Consider the following 13,510-nt stretch of genomic DNA (forward strand, 5'->3'; position numbering starts at 1 on the left):
TCATAGTCACAGACAAAATCAGCAAGAATTTAATACAAGTTTCCTTGTGCTCAGCTCAATGTCTCTAGTCTTACATAGTTTAGAATGCCTTGTCTAGGGGATAGTGTTGTCTATAGTGGACCCTCCTACATACATTAACTTAATTAAAACAATCCTTCCCATAGAAGGGTTTCTTTCTACAGGCAGAGCCCATGTAGAAAACCCTGCATCGTAACTGTTATCCCAAGCAATTCAGTGCTGTGTCAAGTTGACAATTAGAGCTAATCACTGTATCTTTTATCATGCTGTTTTTGATATGCTGTTTGCAAGAAGGAATCCGCAGACAAGGGATTTGTTTATTTCGTACAGAATTATAGTGGTAGAGTTTGAGACCTTGGGAAAGACCTTGAAGACAAGAGATTTCAATGAGCACATCAATGTAGCGTGATCCAATGAAGAATTGTTCAAGAACCAGGCTCTCGTTTCAATGAGAATCTGCCTGGAATGTCAGTGTCTGCAGATGGGGATTCATTTAGAGTCAATTGACCAGCTTCAAGCAGGCATTGGCAGGAATCAAACTTAGGGAGCCATGGCCTTCAGATCATCCTGCAACTGGCCCATATGACCAAATCAATCCAATTTTCGTAACTGCCGATTTTCATTTGGCATCATAAACTCAACCTAAATAAGGCATTAGCCTCTAGAATGTGTTTAAATTGAATTTCTGGATACTTTGGCATTTGTCCAGTTTTAAATAAGTTCTGATCTAACTGTATCTAATCTCTAATCAAAGAATCCTTTGGATATGGAACATTCCCGTTAATAATGATACCTTAGACATCCATTAAGTCTGGACATTAATTTTATGGAAATTCTCTAATACATCTCCATTAGGATTTTTTTCTGGGCAAAATTAGTAATAAAAGCTTTTAATAAATGTCATAAATATCTATGTTCAATCAGACTATTACTCAAATTAAAGCCAGACCAAAATAGAAAATAGTTGCCTCTGCTAACAGCCCTGACCTTCAGAAGGCATTTTGAAGAAAGAAATTATGTGTTCTGTTATTACTCAAAATGCGTTTATTACAAAGAATAATTAGCTGGAGGGAATGAATCATGAGTTATTTGACTATGATGTGAATGCTCTGGTCTTGAATTCATTTCTAGTGGCTCTTGCAAGAAAATCCTTGGACTTTCTGCCCACGCTGTAAAGAAAGAAGGTTCCACAGCCAAGCAGGCCACAATCTGAGGCTTGTAGTCTGTGGCAAGTCATGAGATGCTGAGTGAGTTTTTTACATTTCTGGATCATATCTTCACTATCTTTGAAATGAATCACCTAGACCTACTGGGAGTCAGGTGAGAATTTAACAAGATTTAAAAGAATATATTTATTAATAATTAAGCGCACACTGTGGCACACATATTGGGATCAAAATACAGCTTTTGGTGAGACAGTTCTTGTTTTCACCTTTATTTGTGTTCTGGAAATTAAAAAAAAAAAAAATGAGGGTGGTGGTGGGGGGTGGGGATGGGCAGGCTTCCAAGAGCCTTTATTCCCTGAGCCAAACTGCCCCAAACAAGATTTTCTAGGTGGGGGTGGGGGGCACATGCTTCACGTTACCAGTAGGTGGCGCTCTCTAAATGGAAGCCATTGTTAGCCAGGTTGGAGGAGTAAGGTATCACCTTTTCTGAGAATGGCAAACAAGGCTTTTATTCTCATCACCATGTCTGAAAAAACAACCCATACCTTTTCCTGTCTTTCTTTGGATGTTCCTTTCCCATGGTCTCTAAGAAGTTAAGGTGACAGGAAATGGACTGCGCATGCTCTCATTCTTTAGTTTCCCTCTAAACCATTCAGAAGCAGTAGAGTCTAATATTTGTCCCACTTGACTCTCTGGAACAGCCACTGGAAGCAACCTGGCACTTACTAAAGTTTCTCAGTGAAGCAGGAGGCCCTGGTTTCCTTTCTGTCCTATGAGTGTGCTCTCTACTTGGCTTTTACACATCATCTTCATCTTGGACAGTCCCTGTTTCCCGACTCAACCTCGGAGTTCTGAATGGCTATAATTTAGAACTATGTTCTAACGCAGTTCATCTATGACAGATCATCTGTTCGAGGCATTTTTAACCTGTTAGCAGTTAGCAGTTAGTTAGACTGTATCCTCTCGATACAGTCTTACGAGAAAAACAGTAAAGAAGATAAAATTGCCATTGTTCTGGTTTTAAGCAAGAGTGGAAGGGCAGGGTATTTTTCTTTTCATCTTCCTTCCCTAACGTTCCCCACTGCTGTTCCTAAGAATAGCAGTAACAACATTACAGATAATGACACCACGTCAAGAGGGTAACTGATCCACTACTCCAGGTCACCTAGTTAATCAATGGAGTGATATACTTACCCTAGAAAGATCTTAGCATCCTTAGCTCCCGGGCTGGGTGAAGTCATGAACGTTACCACGTCATCTCTCTCTGCTCAGCCTTCCTAACTCCAGATTGAAACTCCGGTCAACGTTATGAGTTCAAAAGGATCCATAGTTCACAAGTTGTAGATGTAGGTGTGGAAAGAGGATGTTAATGCTAACAATGGTGTGGTAGAGAATACATAATTGCGACTTTCACTGACAGTGCTCTTTTATTTTTATCTAAACACTCAAGTTTGATGTGCCTCTACTCCGTTACTACTACCACCACCACCACCACCACCATCATCATCATCATCATCATCATCATCATCATCATCATCATCATCATCATCATCATCCAGGACCATCTTAGCATAGCCCGTGGAATCCTGGGAGCTGGAGGAATCCTCTCTGGTATCTGACTCAGATTTGAAAACCAGCTGGCTCACCTGCGGGCGGGCCCCATCCAGACAGGTCCAAACTCAACCTGTTCCTTCAGAGTAAGACCAACAAACCTTACAGACGAGCACGACTGGGTTTAATCTGTGACAAAGTACAACACTGGATAGGTTGGAACATAAAGTTAACCCGGTATGAAAAACAAGATCACCACCCGCAATATACTGCAACGCAATACATTTTGACATTCTTTTTCTTCCTTTTAAAAGTAAGCTTTATTTATTAAGTCATTTCCCTGCTGCAAAAAAAAAATTTTTTTTCATTTCCATATCTTTCACTCTTTATGAAGACTGTTGTTATAAACAACCATATAGTCAGTCAAGGTTTTCTTGTCTGATTAGTTGGGGATACCCCTGCACATTGAGAGGCGGTGCGTTAGAAATGCGTGGTTCAAGGCTCCTCAGGGGCTCTTTAGTAGTTCCTGGTCCCAATCTCTATTTTAAACTGTATGAGCTTTATACAGTCTTTTCAGTGTGGGCTTTCTTTTTAGCCTCTTAAAAGCTCACAGACATCTTCCCTTTCTTGTGAGTAAAAACACCCATTCCAATCATAGCTAAGTAAAACTAAGTGTTCATTCTGCCCTGAAAGATGGCTCCAAGGAGTGGGCAATGGAAAAATTAAGATAATTGGAACAGAACAGGGAAGCTCCCAGTTCTCTGCATTAGCCTTCTTATACTTTTATGTTCAGTGTTGCTGTTGGGTTGTGATTGTTGGGCTCTTGCTGTGTGACCCTCATTATTTGGATAAGTCCTTAAATCAAGGTACTTTTTTTTTTAGTTGACAGGTAAGGAGCCTGAGGTCCAGCAAAAGTACATATGACATATAATTAATTAAAATATGGTTAGCAGTGGCCTCCACTGATGACCATGCCTTACTTCCTTGCATCTGTGACTGTGCCACCAATGGACTTGGTACATGTGATCTGAGTACCTGGAGGTGGGCATATTATTTTGGATTATCTGAGTGGGCTCCATAGATTTACAGAGGAGCCCGGAGGATTAGTGAAGTAGGAGTTCTGATGATGAATGTGAAGCTTAGGGATTGCCAAGAGGAGGCGGGAGCCCACCTCCTGTCCTGGAAAGGTATGGACCGATTCCCTTCTGGAATCTTCTGAACCATTTAAGTGCAGCTGCCACCCCACAGACCCTGAAGCCTGAAGAGCAGATTGCTCTCTCCCACCATTTCTAGAGAAACAAAAAGGACTTTAGCGAAAACAACTTGGTCAAACAGAGTTCTGAACTCTTCGGATGAAGTTGGTTTGGAAATGAAAACTTCACTACTTCCACCCGTGGAAGCTGATCTATTCCTGAGAAATGTATTTGACTGTCAACGAGAGTGGGCGTGCGACTGTCAAGGCAGCTTTCTGAAATGACAAGGGGATAAGATTGGCATTCTGTGTCTTCCTGACTGATGTTAATTATTCCTTTGGTTGGAGTGAATACAACTTTTGTTCTAAAGTAGTTAATGATAGCCTTCTTATTGCCCCTTTTAATTCCATGAGAGACATATCTGCATTAAAAAAAATTCCATTACATATACATCTGTGGTTACTCTCTTATTTTTCTAAATGTAATTATCCAGCTAGGCTAAATTATGGAAAAGAAATTATAAAAATCTTTTCCTGCCAACTGAATCTGGCCAGCACATTTTGTTGGTCTGAATGTTAGGAATAGTTCCTTTTTATTCCTTCTTCTCCCCTGCTCCTGAGACCCACCCCCACCCAATCCTTTTAAACCCAACACACTTTTTAGTGAGATTGATATTTCTTAAGGTGTTTCCTTGGACAGGCTCCCATTGCCAAGAACATATCTGTATACATTCTGCAGGAATGTGGTATTATAACTTTCATATTAATTTTGAGTTATTGTTGCACAGAAAACAAGAATACACATGGTAGCTTTTATGCATTATGAGTTATTCACAGAGTGAAATCACATTTAAAATTATAACTGGGATTTGGGAATGTGGTATTAACTAGGCTAAGTAATACATAATCTATTTTTAGTGAGAGTAAAAATAATTGTAACAATTCTGGAGAAAATTGGCTTATGCTAAAAGGGGCTTAGGTAGAGAGCTGGCAGTTAAAGAATAAAAGACTCTAAATTGTTTTGTGGTTGTTCACTTGGTCACAGGACCTGTGCAGCATGGCTCTCAAGCATTAATGACAGGAGTGCACAGGATTCAGCTGCTCCTGAATGGTAAGTGACAATGTGCAGCACATGGGAACTGAAATGTGTGAGTGCCTTCCAACCTAGGGAGAAATCCCCAGAATGCTCTACAAAATCCCCAAGAGATGAGTACAAATTAAGAGGGTCCCTACTTTTTGCTTGTGTTTACAACTGTCAGAAATAACCTGTGTGTCTATCATGGAAGCAATGGCTCTGGAAATTCTATTTTATACTCAAGCAATGTTTTGTACTTTCCTGTGACATTGTGGTGCTTCCTGAAGTTTTAATGCCTACCCCCTGAAGTTCATGCACTGGAAATAGGATGACCTTGTTCGTACCCTCACCCTCCTAAGGCGATACTGTTGCCATACTGTTACATGGCAAGAAGACCCAGACCAGATGATGCCTGTGTCTAGACCCTGCACTTCTCAGCATCTGGAAGAGTAGAAAATGTATGTTATGTAAAAATCACCAAGGCATGATATTCTGCTGTAACAATGCAAAATGGACCAGGGTAGAGTCTTAGAAATAACTTTGGGTGGAGATTTCAGCAGCATATTAGAAAGTATGTAGTCAGCCAGGCGTGGTGGCGCATGTCTTTAATCCCAGCACTTGGGAGGCAGAGGCAGGTGGATTTCTGAGTTCCAGGACAGCCATGGCTACACAGAGAAACCCTGTCTCGAAAAACCAGAAAAAAAAAAAAAAAAAAAAAAAGAAAGTATGTAGTCCAGAGGAAGAACAAGAAAACTCCAGTCTAGTCCCTGGCTCTTCTCAGAGAGGCCGCTGCTGAGCCTCCTGGCTTGACATAGAACCCCAGCTCCCCTCACCTCTCTGCTGTTGCTCTAGCCCTGTGACTTTGGTTAAGTGATCTCATGTCTTGTATTTTAGTGGTCTGATGTTTATAATGGTAGTATAGCCATCAAAGAGTACCATGCTGCTTGAATGCGCTCATATAAGCAAAAGGTTAGTCCAATAGCCACATAGTAAATACCATGTTAATAAGAATTATATTATTTTTTTCATCTGTTTGATAAAAGTCTGTCAAGTGGAGACATAGGCTGTTCTGAGGGTTGCACAGTGCCTCTGTAGTGCCAACAGAAGGAAAGAAACCAGTTGAAGACTGAATCTGGGGTCAGTAACCTTGGCCACCGTTGGAGAAGAAACACCTTAGTAATGTTATTAAATGACAAGTCACCAGGAAAAATTTGGGAATATCACTCCTCCAATTGTGTGCCTGAGCTTACCATTTAGCAAAATTTAGCTGATTGCAATGTATGGTAAAATATTTTTGTGGGTTTCAGAGAAGAACATCCGTAGCCATTTCTGCTATCTGAGCACATCCTGGCTCTTCAAAGTCAAAAGTCTGTCACCATGATTTTGCTCCTCAGTGACTGGTACCCAGAAAAGCATACCAACAGCAAGCAGGCAAGCTGGGAAAGTCTTAGGGAAACAAAAACAAAAACCCCCAAAACACAGAAGAGAACATCTCTGTGGGCAGGGTAGATACCCCAGGGGAGCTCTGATGGCACTGGTCAGTTATGGATTGGATAGTAATAATTTCCTCTTAAGAACCACAGAGGAGCACTCCCTGCATCTACCTCAGCATGCTCTCTTAGCATTGTTTGGATTAAAGGTTCAGCCAACCTTGTTCCCTGGTGGCAACATATTCTGTATAAACACGTTTCAGCAGTCGGTGTGCCTCTGTTCAAACTGGGGAGGGTCCTTTCATCTCCTTTGTAGCTCTTGGGGGATGGCTGGCCTTAAAACATCACAGGGGAGCTAGCTTGGTTCCATTCCAATCAAGTCACTGTACTTCAGTGTTTACTGGTCTTAGGTTGTTTTCTCTCGTTCTTTCCCCCAAAGTATTGGCTCTCAGACTTAGAGGCACAGGGCAATTAGCTGGGGAGCCTTAAAAACTGCTGATGTCTGTGTCTAGCTAGCAACAGCGAGACTCTGTTGTAAATGGTCTGGAATGGGGCTTCACATGGCAACTGTGCCTGCAGTGCATGCGTGCATGCGTGCGTGCGTGCTACATGTGTATGGAAACCAAAGTCCAATGCTTAGGATTTGCTTCAACTGTTCTTCCTTATACTTTGAGACTAGCTTTAATTAGATTTGCTGGACAGCGAGCCCCAGGGATCTTTCTGTCTTTGTCTCCCCAGCATTGAGGTTTCCTGCACATGCTACTGCACCTGACATTTTTAATTTATGTTGTAAGGACTAAATTCAGGTTGGTTTTCTGGGTGTGGGTGTGGGGGAGTTGTGTGGCAGCACTGTGCTGACTGAGCCATCTCCCAAGCTCTTCGAATGATCCCAATATCTAACCAAGTATGAAAATCATGGATTCAAAACGTGTCTCATGTGACCTCAGGGGCACTCCTGTCCTTAGAAACAGAATCATAAGGGTAAGCATGAAGTGTGTGAGGAGGCCGCTTCCTAGAGAGCTTTGAATTAACCTTTCACAGCATCTTCAGGATCAGAGCTGTCATCAGAGAGGACTGAAGAAACACAGGATGGTTTTAATCCAAGAAATGGTGCCGAGTGGGGCCCCTAAAGAAGCCTAGCCCCCCCCCAACCCTGTGTTCAAAAAATGATACTGTTTTTATTGTCTCCCTTTTCCTAACCTGGTAATGCTCAAATGCTACTCCATCTGCCAAAGGTCACAGATCCACCCAGGTACCATTGTGACTTTCCCTTGAGGAAAGGCATCAGATGCCCTCTGCAGGGGCCTCCCTGTTCCTCCCGATGCAAAGTTAATTACTGGAACAAACACCATCTCTCTTCTGCCATTCCCCGGGCCATTAATGCTTCTGCAGCTTCCAAAAACTGTTGAGTGGCTTCCTGGGAAACTGATGGCTGTGCAGTGTCTAATGCTACTGTGTTCTCAACACATGCCACAGGAGATCCAGGGATGTGGCGTTGGGAGGGGGGATTCAGGCACAGGGGCATGGGAGTGGGAGTGGGACATGACATCAGAAATAGAGTCTTACATCCCAGAATGTGGTTTTATCTACTTTTAAGTTATCCAAACTCCTACCTTGCCGATGCTTATCAGACCAAATAACCAACGAGCTACTAGAGCCTGCAAGTGGTCTTGTTACTAAATGGGTTTGGGCTTAGCAAGACATTTAATAGGCCAGGTAGAGGCACCACAGGTTAGTTGCATAACTAACTATGTGGTGTGCTTGTCTATGTGAGTTTGTGCGTGTGTGTTGTTTGTTTGTTTTTGTTTGTTTTTTTTCCACATTAGTACCTTTGAGTCAGTTGGCTCATTTCCCTGGGGCTTCTGCTTCATGGATTGACTACTAGTCAATAGTTTCCAGTCTGGGGTCTCCTTTTTGCTGGCTTCTGAGCTAATTACTTACTCCTGGAGTCAATTATTTTCTTCAGGGGGAGAAAGAAAAATGTAACTCCAGTGCTGTCAGCTCGGAGCGTCTCTGTCTGTATCAGCTAGACCACAATGATCTGTTGAACATAAACAGTTTCTTGGAATATCAGTACCAGACCATTCTTCTCTCTGATCACGGTTTGAGCAAGATGAAAACATGGCTTCCCTGCAAACAGGTTTGAACACATTCCGAAACAGTAACTCTGTACAAACCAAAATGGTCATATAATCCAGTCCCTGGGTTCACATGAGTGACTATGGCTTGCTCAGCAGTTATATGTCACCTTAGTGACACTCTTTCTCCTGTAGATTAGGAAAAAGAATAAGAGGCAAAATGATAGATCCTGATAGGATGCTATTCACAACACACCTTGTTTCCTGGAACTTTCCTGAAAAGGATCTAAGGACTCAGATGTACCATGTCACTCTAAAATCCTCTGAGGGGCATGCCTGAGCCTCATTTGTATATAGTACAATTTCTAAATGTACACAGTGCATTTCTATATAGTGAGTCTGATGTTGGTAAATTGGAATATAGTTGCATGTCTGGTGGTCTTAAGCTGGGGAGGATCAGCTATGGAGATCTAACCTCTGTGAAGGATTCATCTCAGGACAAAGGGTGGCTTGATTGATATCCCTGAACATCTAATTCCATGCCTCTGAACATCCCAACCTGGAACAGATCTGTCCCGTGAGCAGATCTGGGCAATCTATTCCATTTTCAGATCAAATCAAAACCATGGAACAGCAGGGTTGTGATTTTCCCTTTAGGGGGCTACCAGGGAGCTGCGGGGTAGCATTCTGATGAGCACCTGAAGACTGGGTGGGTATCTTTTCCTGCCACACCATGCTGTCCAGAGAAGTTCGGCTCCAAAGTATAATGCACCTTTGAGCACTAAATTCAATTTACTATGCATCTCTGTGTAATTGACTTGGGTTTCCGTTTTCCCCTCAGAAAACACTTTAACCTTCAGATACTGGGTTCTGGCCAAGGCATGGCTAACTGTAAGTTTCTTTTCATTTTGATTTCTACAAAAGCTCCTATGGGCATTTTTTGGTGGGGCCTTTGTTTCAGAGGTGTGAGAACAGCATTTGCTTGCTAACTCTAGTCAGAGCTGTGGCTGAGGTTCTCTGCTGTGGTTTTGTGTCTCTGTAGCCACTCACCAAAGAGTTGCTTTAAAACAAAACAAAATCAAAACAAAGCAAAACTTTTGCACTCATTCTTTTTTTTTTCCTTAATCTTTCCACTTCCAAAGTTAAAAGAGAAACCTTCAGAAAGAAAACAAACAAACTAAAAAACTTGGAACAAAATACAAAATTTCTGTTACTTGGTGTCTTTGTTTTGAGAAAATGTTCCTGGTGAGACAGGGGCAGCTGGATGTCGATAGACATTTGAGGGGAAATCCCTGTGAAAGGATGTGGCTCTGCCCTGGGTTTCTATCAGCATCCCATTGCTTTGTGAAGGACTTCTTTAGGATTTCTCATTTGAAAACATCTAGCAGTTGTTGTTGTTGTTGCTGTTTTTTAAATAGAAATATTAAAGTTTCTTTTAAAACAGGCCAACAATTTGAATAATTTGTACATATTGTTTTTGTATTGCCTGCAAAGCTTTTCACCTCTTTTGACAGAGGGTAGGTACATCTCCTAGTTCAATCTTTTCACTTAACGTTTTGAAACAAATGTAGCCCTATGCTTTCACGTGGCTTTCATTACCAGTAATTTCAAGGAAGCAGAAGGTTATGCTAATGCATCACAAAATGATTTGGGGGGATATTTAGTTGTTTCCAGTTGAGGTTCTTGTTTGCTTTGGCAGCATGGAAAATACTGGAATAAATATTTCTGTACACAGGCCATTTGCTTTTTCTGAAAATTGTTGGGTTAATTCTCAAAACTGGGGTATTAGTGCTCTATCCAGAAACTGGGGACACCACCATGGCTTTTGTTGCCTATTACCACAGTGCTTACCAAAGGTGGTAGGGAAGCAGCAGTGAGCGCAGTTACGTCATTGAGATCTCATCAGGGTTTCATTTTATCATAAAATAAGAAAACAGTGGTTATGATTCATAAAGTTTCTGTGCTTAATACGTAAAAGGGAAGCTATTTACTGAGCCCTGTCACTTTAAAGTTTTTATTTACAGTCCAAATTTGAGGTTCTGAAGATCAACAGAAGGCTGTTCAGTTGTTTGCCTCATCCCTATGGCTGTGCCATTGTGAAGCAGACTTAGCCCATCTGGACAAAGGCTGGACTCTTCCAGATTAGGGGGAAATTGAGGAGGGAGAAAAATGGGTGCCGGACCTTTTGTCTTATGAAGGAGTCATGGTGAGAGGCTTTAACTTTTTTTTTTTATTAGACATTTTCTTTCTTTACATTTCCTAGTTTCCCATCTGAAAATCCCCTGTCCTTCTCCCCCTCCCCCTGCTCCCTAACCCACCAACTCCCACCCCCTGGCCCAGGCATTCCCCTATACTGGGACAGAGAACCTTCGAAGGACCAAGGGCCTCTCCTCCTATTGATGACCGACTAGGCCATCCTCTGCTATCTATACAGCTAGAGCCACAAGTCCCTCCATGTGTGGTTTTTTGTTTGTTTGTTTTGTTTGTTTGTTTTGATTGGTGGTCTAGTCCCTGGGAACTCTGGGGTTACTGGTTAGTTCATATTGTTGTTCCTCCTATGGAACTGCAAACCCCTTTGGCTCCTTGGGTACTTTCTCTAGCTCCTTCACTGGGGACCCTATGCTCCATCTAATGGATGACTGTGAGCATCCACTTCAGTATTTGTCAGGCACTGGCAGAGCCTCTCAGGAGACAGCTATATCAGGCTCCTGTCAGCAAGCTCTTGTTGGCATCCTCAATAGTGTCTGAGTTTGGTGGTTGTTTATGGGATAGATCCCCAGGTGGGGCAGTCTCTGGATGGTCATTCCTTCAGTCTTTGCTCTGAACTTTGTCTCTGTAATTCCTTCCATGGGTATTTTGTTCCCCATTCTAAGAAGGGTCAAAGTGTCTACACTTTGGTCTTCCTTCTTGAGTTTCATGTGTTTTGCAAATTGTATCTTGGATAGTCTGAGCTTCTGGGCTAATATCTGCTTATCAGTAAGTGCATATCATATGTGTTCTTATGAGATTGGGTTACCTCACTTAGGATGATATCCTCCAGATCCATCCATTTGTCTAAGAATTTCATGAATTCATTGGTTTTTTTTTTTTGTCTTTTTATTTATTTATTTTATTAGATATTTTCTTCATTTACATTTCAAATGCTATCCCCAAATCCCCCTATAACCTACCTCTGCCCTGTTCCCCAACCCACCCACTCCTGCTTCCTGGCCCTGGCATTCCCCTGTACTGGGGCATATGATCTTCGCAAGACTAAGGGCCTCTCCTTGCACTGATGGACGACTAGGCCATCCTCTTCTACATATGCAACTAGAGGCACAACTCTGGGGGGGTACTGGTTAGTTCATATTGTTGTCCCTCCTATAGGGTTGCAGACCCCTTTAGCTCCTTGGGTACTTTCTCTAGCTCCTTCATTAGGGGCCCTGTGTTCCATCCAGTAGATGACTGTGAGCATCTATTTCGGTATTTGCCAGGCACTGGCATAGCCTCACAAGAGAGAGCTATATCAGGTTCCTGTCGGCAAAATCTTGCTAGCATATGCAATAGTGTCTGGGTTTGGTGGTTGTATATGGGATGGATCCCTGGGTGGGGCAGTCTCTGGATGGTCCTTTATCTGTCTCAGCTCTGAACTTTGTCTCTGTAAGAATTCATTGTTTTTAATAGCTGAGTAGTACTCCATTGTATAAACGTACGAGATTTTCTGTATCCATTCCTCTGTTGAGGGACATCTGGGTTCTTTTCAGCTTCTTGCTATTATAAATAAGGCTGTTATGAAAATAGTGGAGCATGTGTTCCTATTACAAGTTGGAAGATCTTCTGGGTATATACACAGTATTGCTGGATCTTCCGGTAGAAATATGTCCAATTTTCTGAGGAATTGCCAAACTGATAAAAAGGCTGAGAAAGAAATTAGGGAAACAACACCCTTCTCAATAGTCACAAATAATATAAAATACCTTGGTGTGACTCTAATTAAGGAAGTGAAAGATCTATATGATGAGAACTTCAAGTCTCTGAAGAAAGAAATTGAAGAAGATCTCAGAAGATGGATAGATCTTCCATGCTCATGGATTGGCAGGATTAATATAGTCAAAATGGCTATCTTGACAAAAGCAATCTACAGATTCAATGCAATCCCCATCAAAATTCCAACTCAATTCTTCACCGAGTTAGGGCAGTTTGCAAATTCATCTGGAGTAACAAAAAACCTAGGATAGCAAAAACTATTCTCAACACTAAAAGAACCTTTGGTGGAATCACCATCCCCGACCTCAAACTCTATTACAGAGCAATTGTGAGAGGCTTTAAGTTTACCTGTACTCAATGCCACTGGTAGGAAAACCTGCTCTCTCAGCCTTTGGGATGTCGGAATTTTGGATACTGTAATAATTTTCTTTCTTCCTAGTTTTCCTTGGTTTTATATTGGGCACTGGGCTTCTCTTCAAAATTGGAAATAATGTATATGCAGCAGAGGAGGTTTTCCTTCTATTTGAAAGGATGCCAGAAAGGAAAACGTTGTTCCCCAGAGCATGTGGGAGTAGGCTTTTGTTGGAAGGGAGGTTTCCCATGCTGTGAGAAGCTGACTGCATGCCCTTCCTAGGTATTCAGCAATATTTTCTTTTCGTTGAGGGGAACATGATGGTTCTTCCTTTTAAAAAGGATAACTATCTCCGAGATGAAAACACTCTTGGGATAATGCTGTTTTCTGAGAGAAGAGCAAACTATGGGAACATGGTATACATTATTTATAAATAATATTGTCTGTACCAGGCACACTGGGTATACAACCACCTGTCCCTGGAAGTATGGGCTCTCTACATATAATCTTTCAGTGAAGCAGGTAAAACCCAGCTACCTTTACTTGTTAGTAGCCTCTGCTTGTCCTAACCCTAGAACATGTGGTCAGTAGAACAGGAAACTAGATCACTCCAATTAAAGATGATACCATCTGTGGTATTTCCCATTCCCTTCCCTTCCCTTCCCTTCCCTTCCCTTCCCTT

General features: G+C 41.9%; 1 long non-coding RNA gene across 1 annotated transcript; it reads left to right on the plus strand.

The window, feature by feature from the left end:
- Positions 1–1,158: 1,158 nt before the first annotated feature.
- Positions 1,159–5,038, plus strand: LOC115064030. The gene is made up of 3 exons (XR_003843879.1): positions 1,159–1,338; positions 2,635–3,048; positions 4,973–5,038. It is a non-coding gene; the product is annotated as an uncharacterized LOC115064030 (long non-coding RNA).
- The last annotated feature ends 8,472 nt before the right edge of the window (positions 5,039–13,510 follow it).

This window comes from Mus pahari, chromosome 5 (assembly GCF_900095145.1).
Source record: "Mus pahari chromosome 5, PAHARI_EIJ_v1.1, whole genome shotgun sequence".
Taxonomy (NCBI): domain Eukaryota; kingdom Metazoa; phylum Chordata; class Mammalia; order Rodentia; family Muridae; genus Mus; species Mus pahari.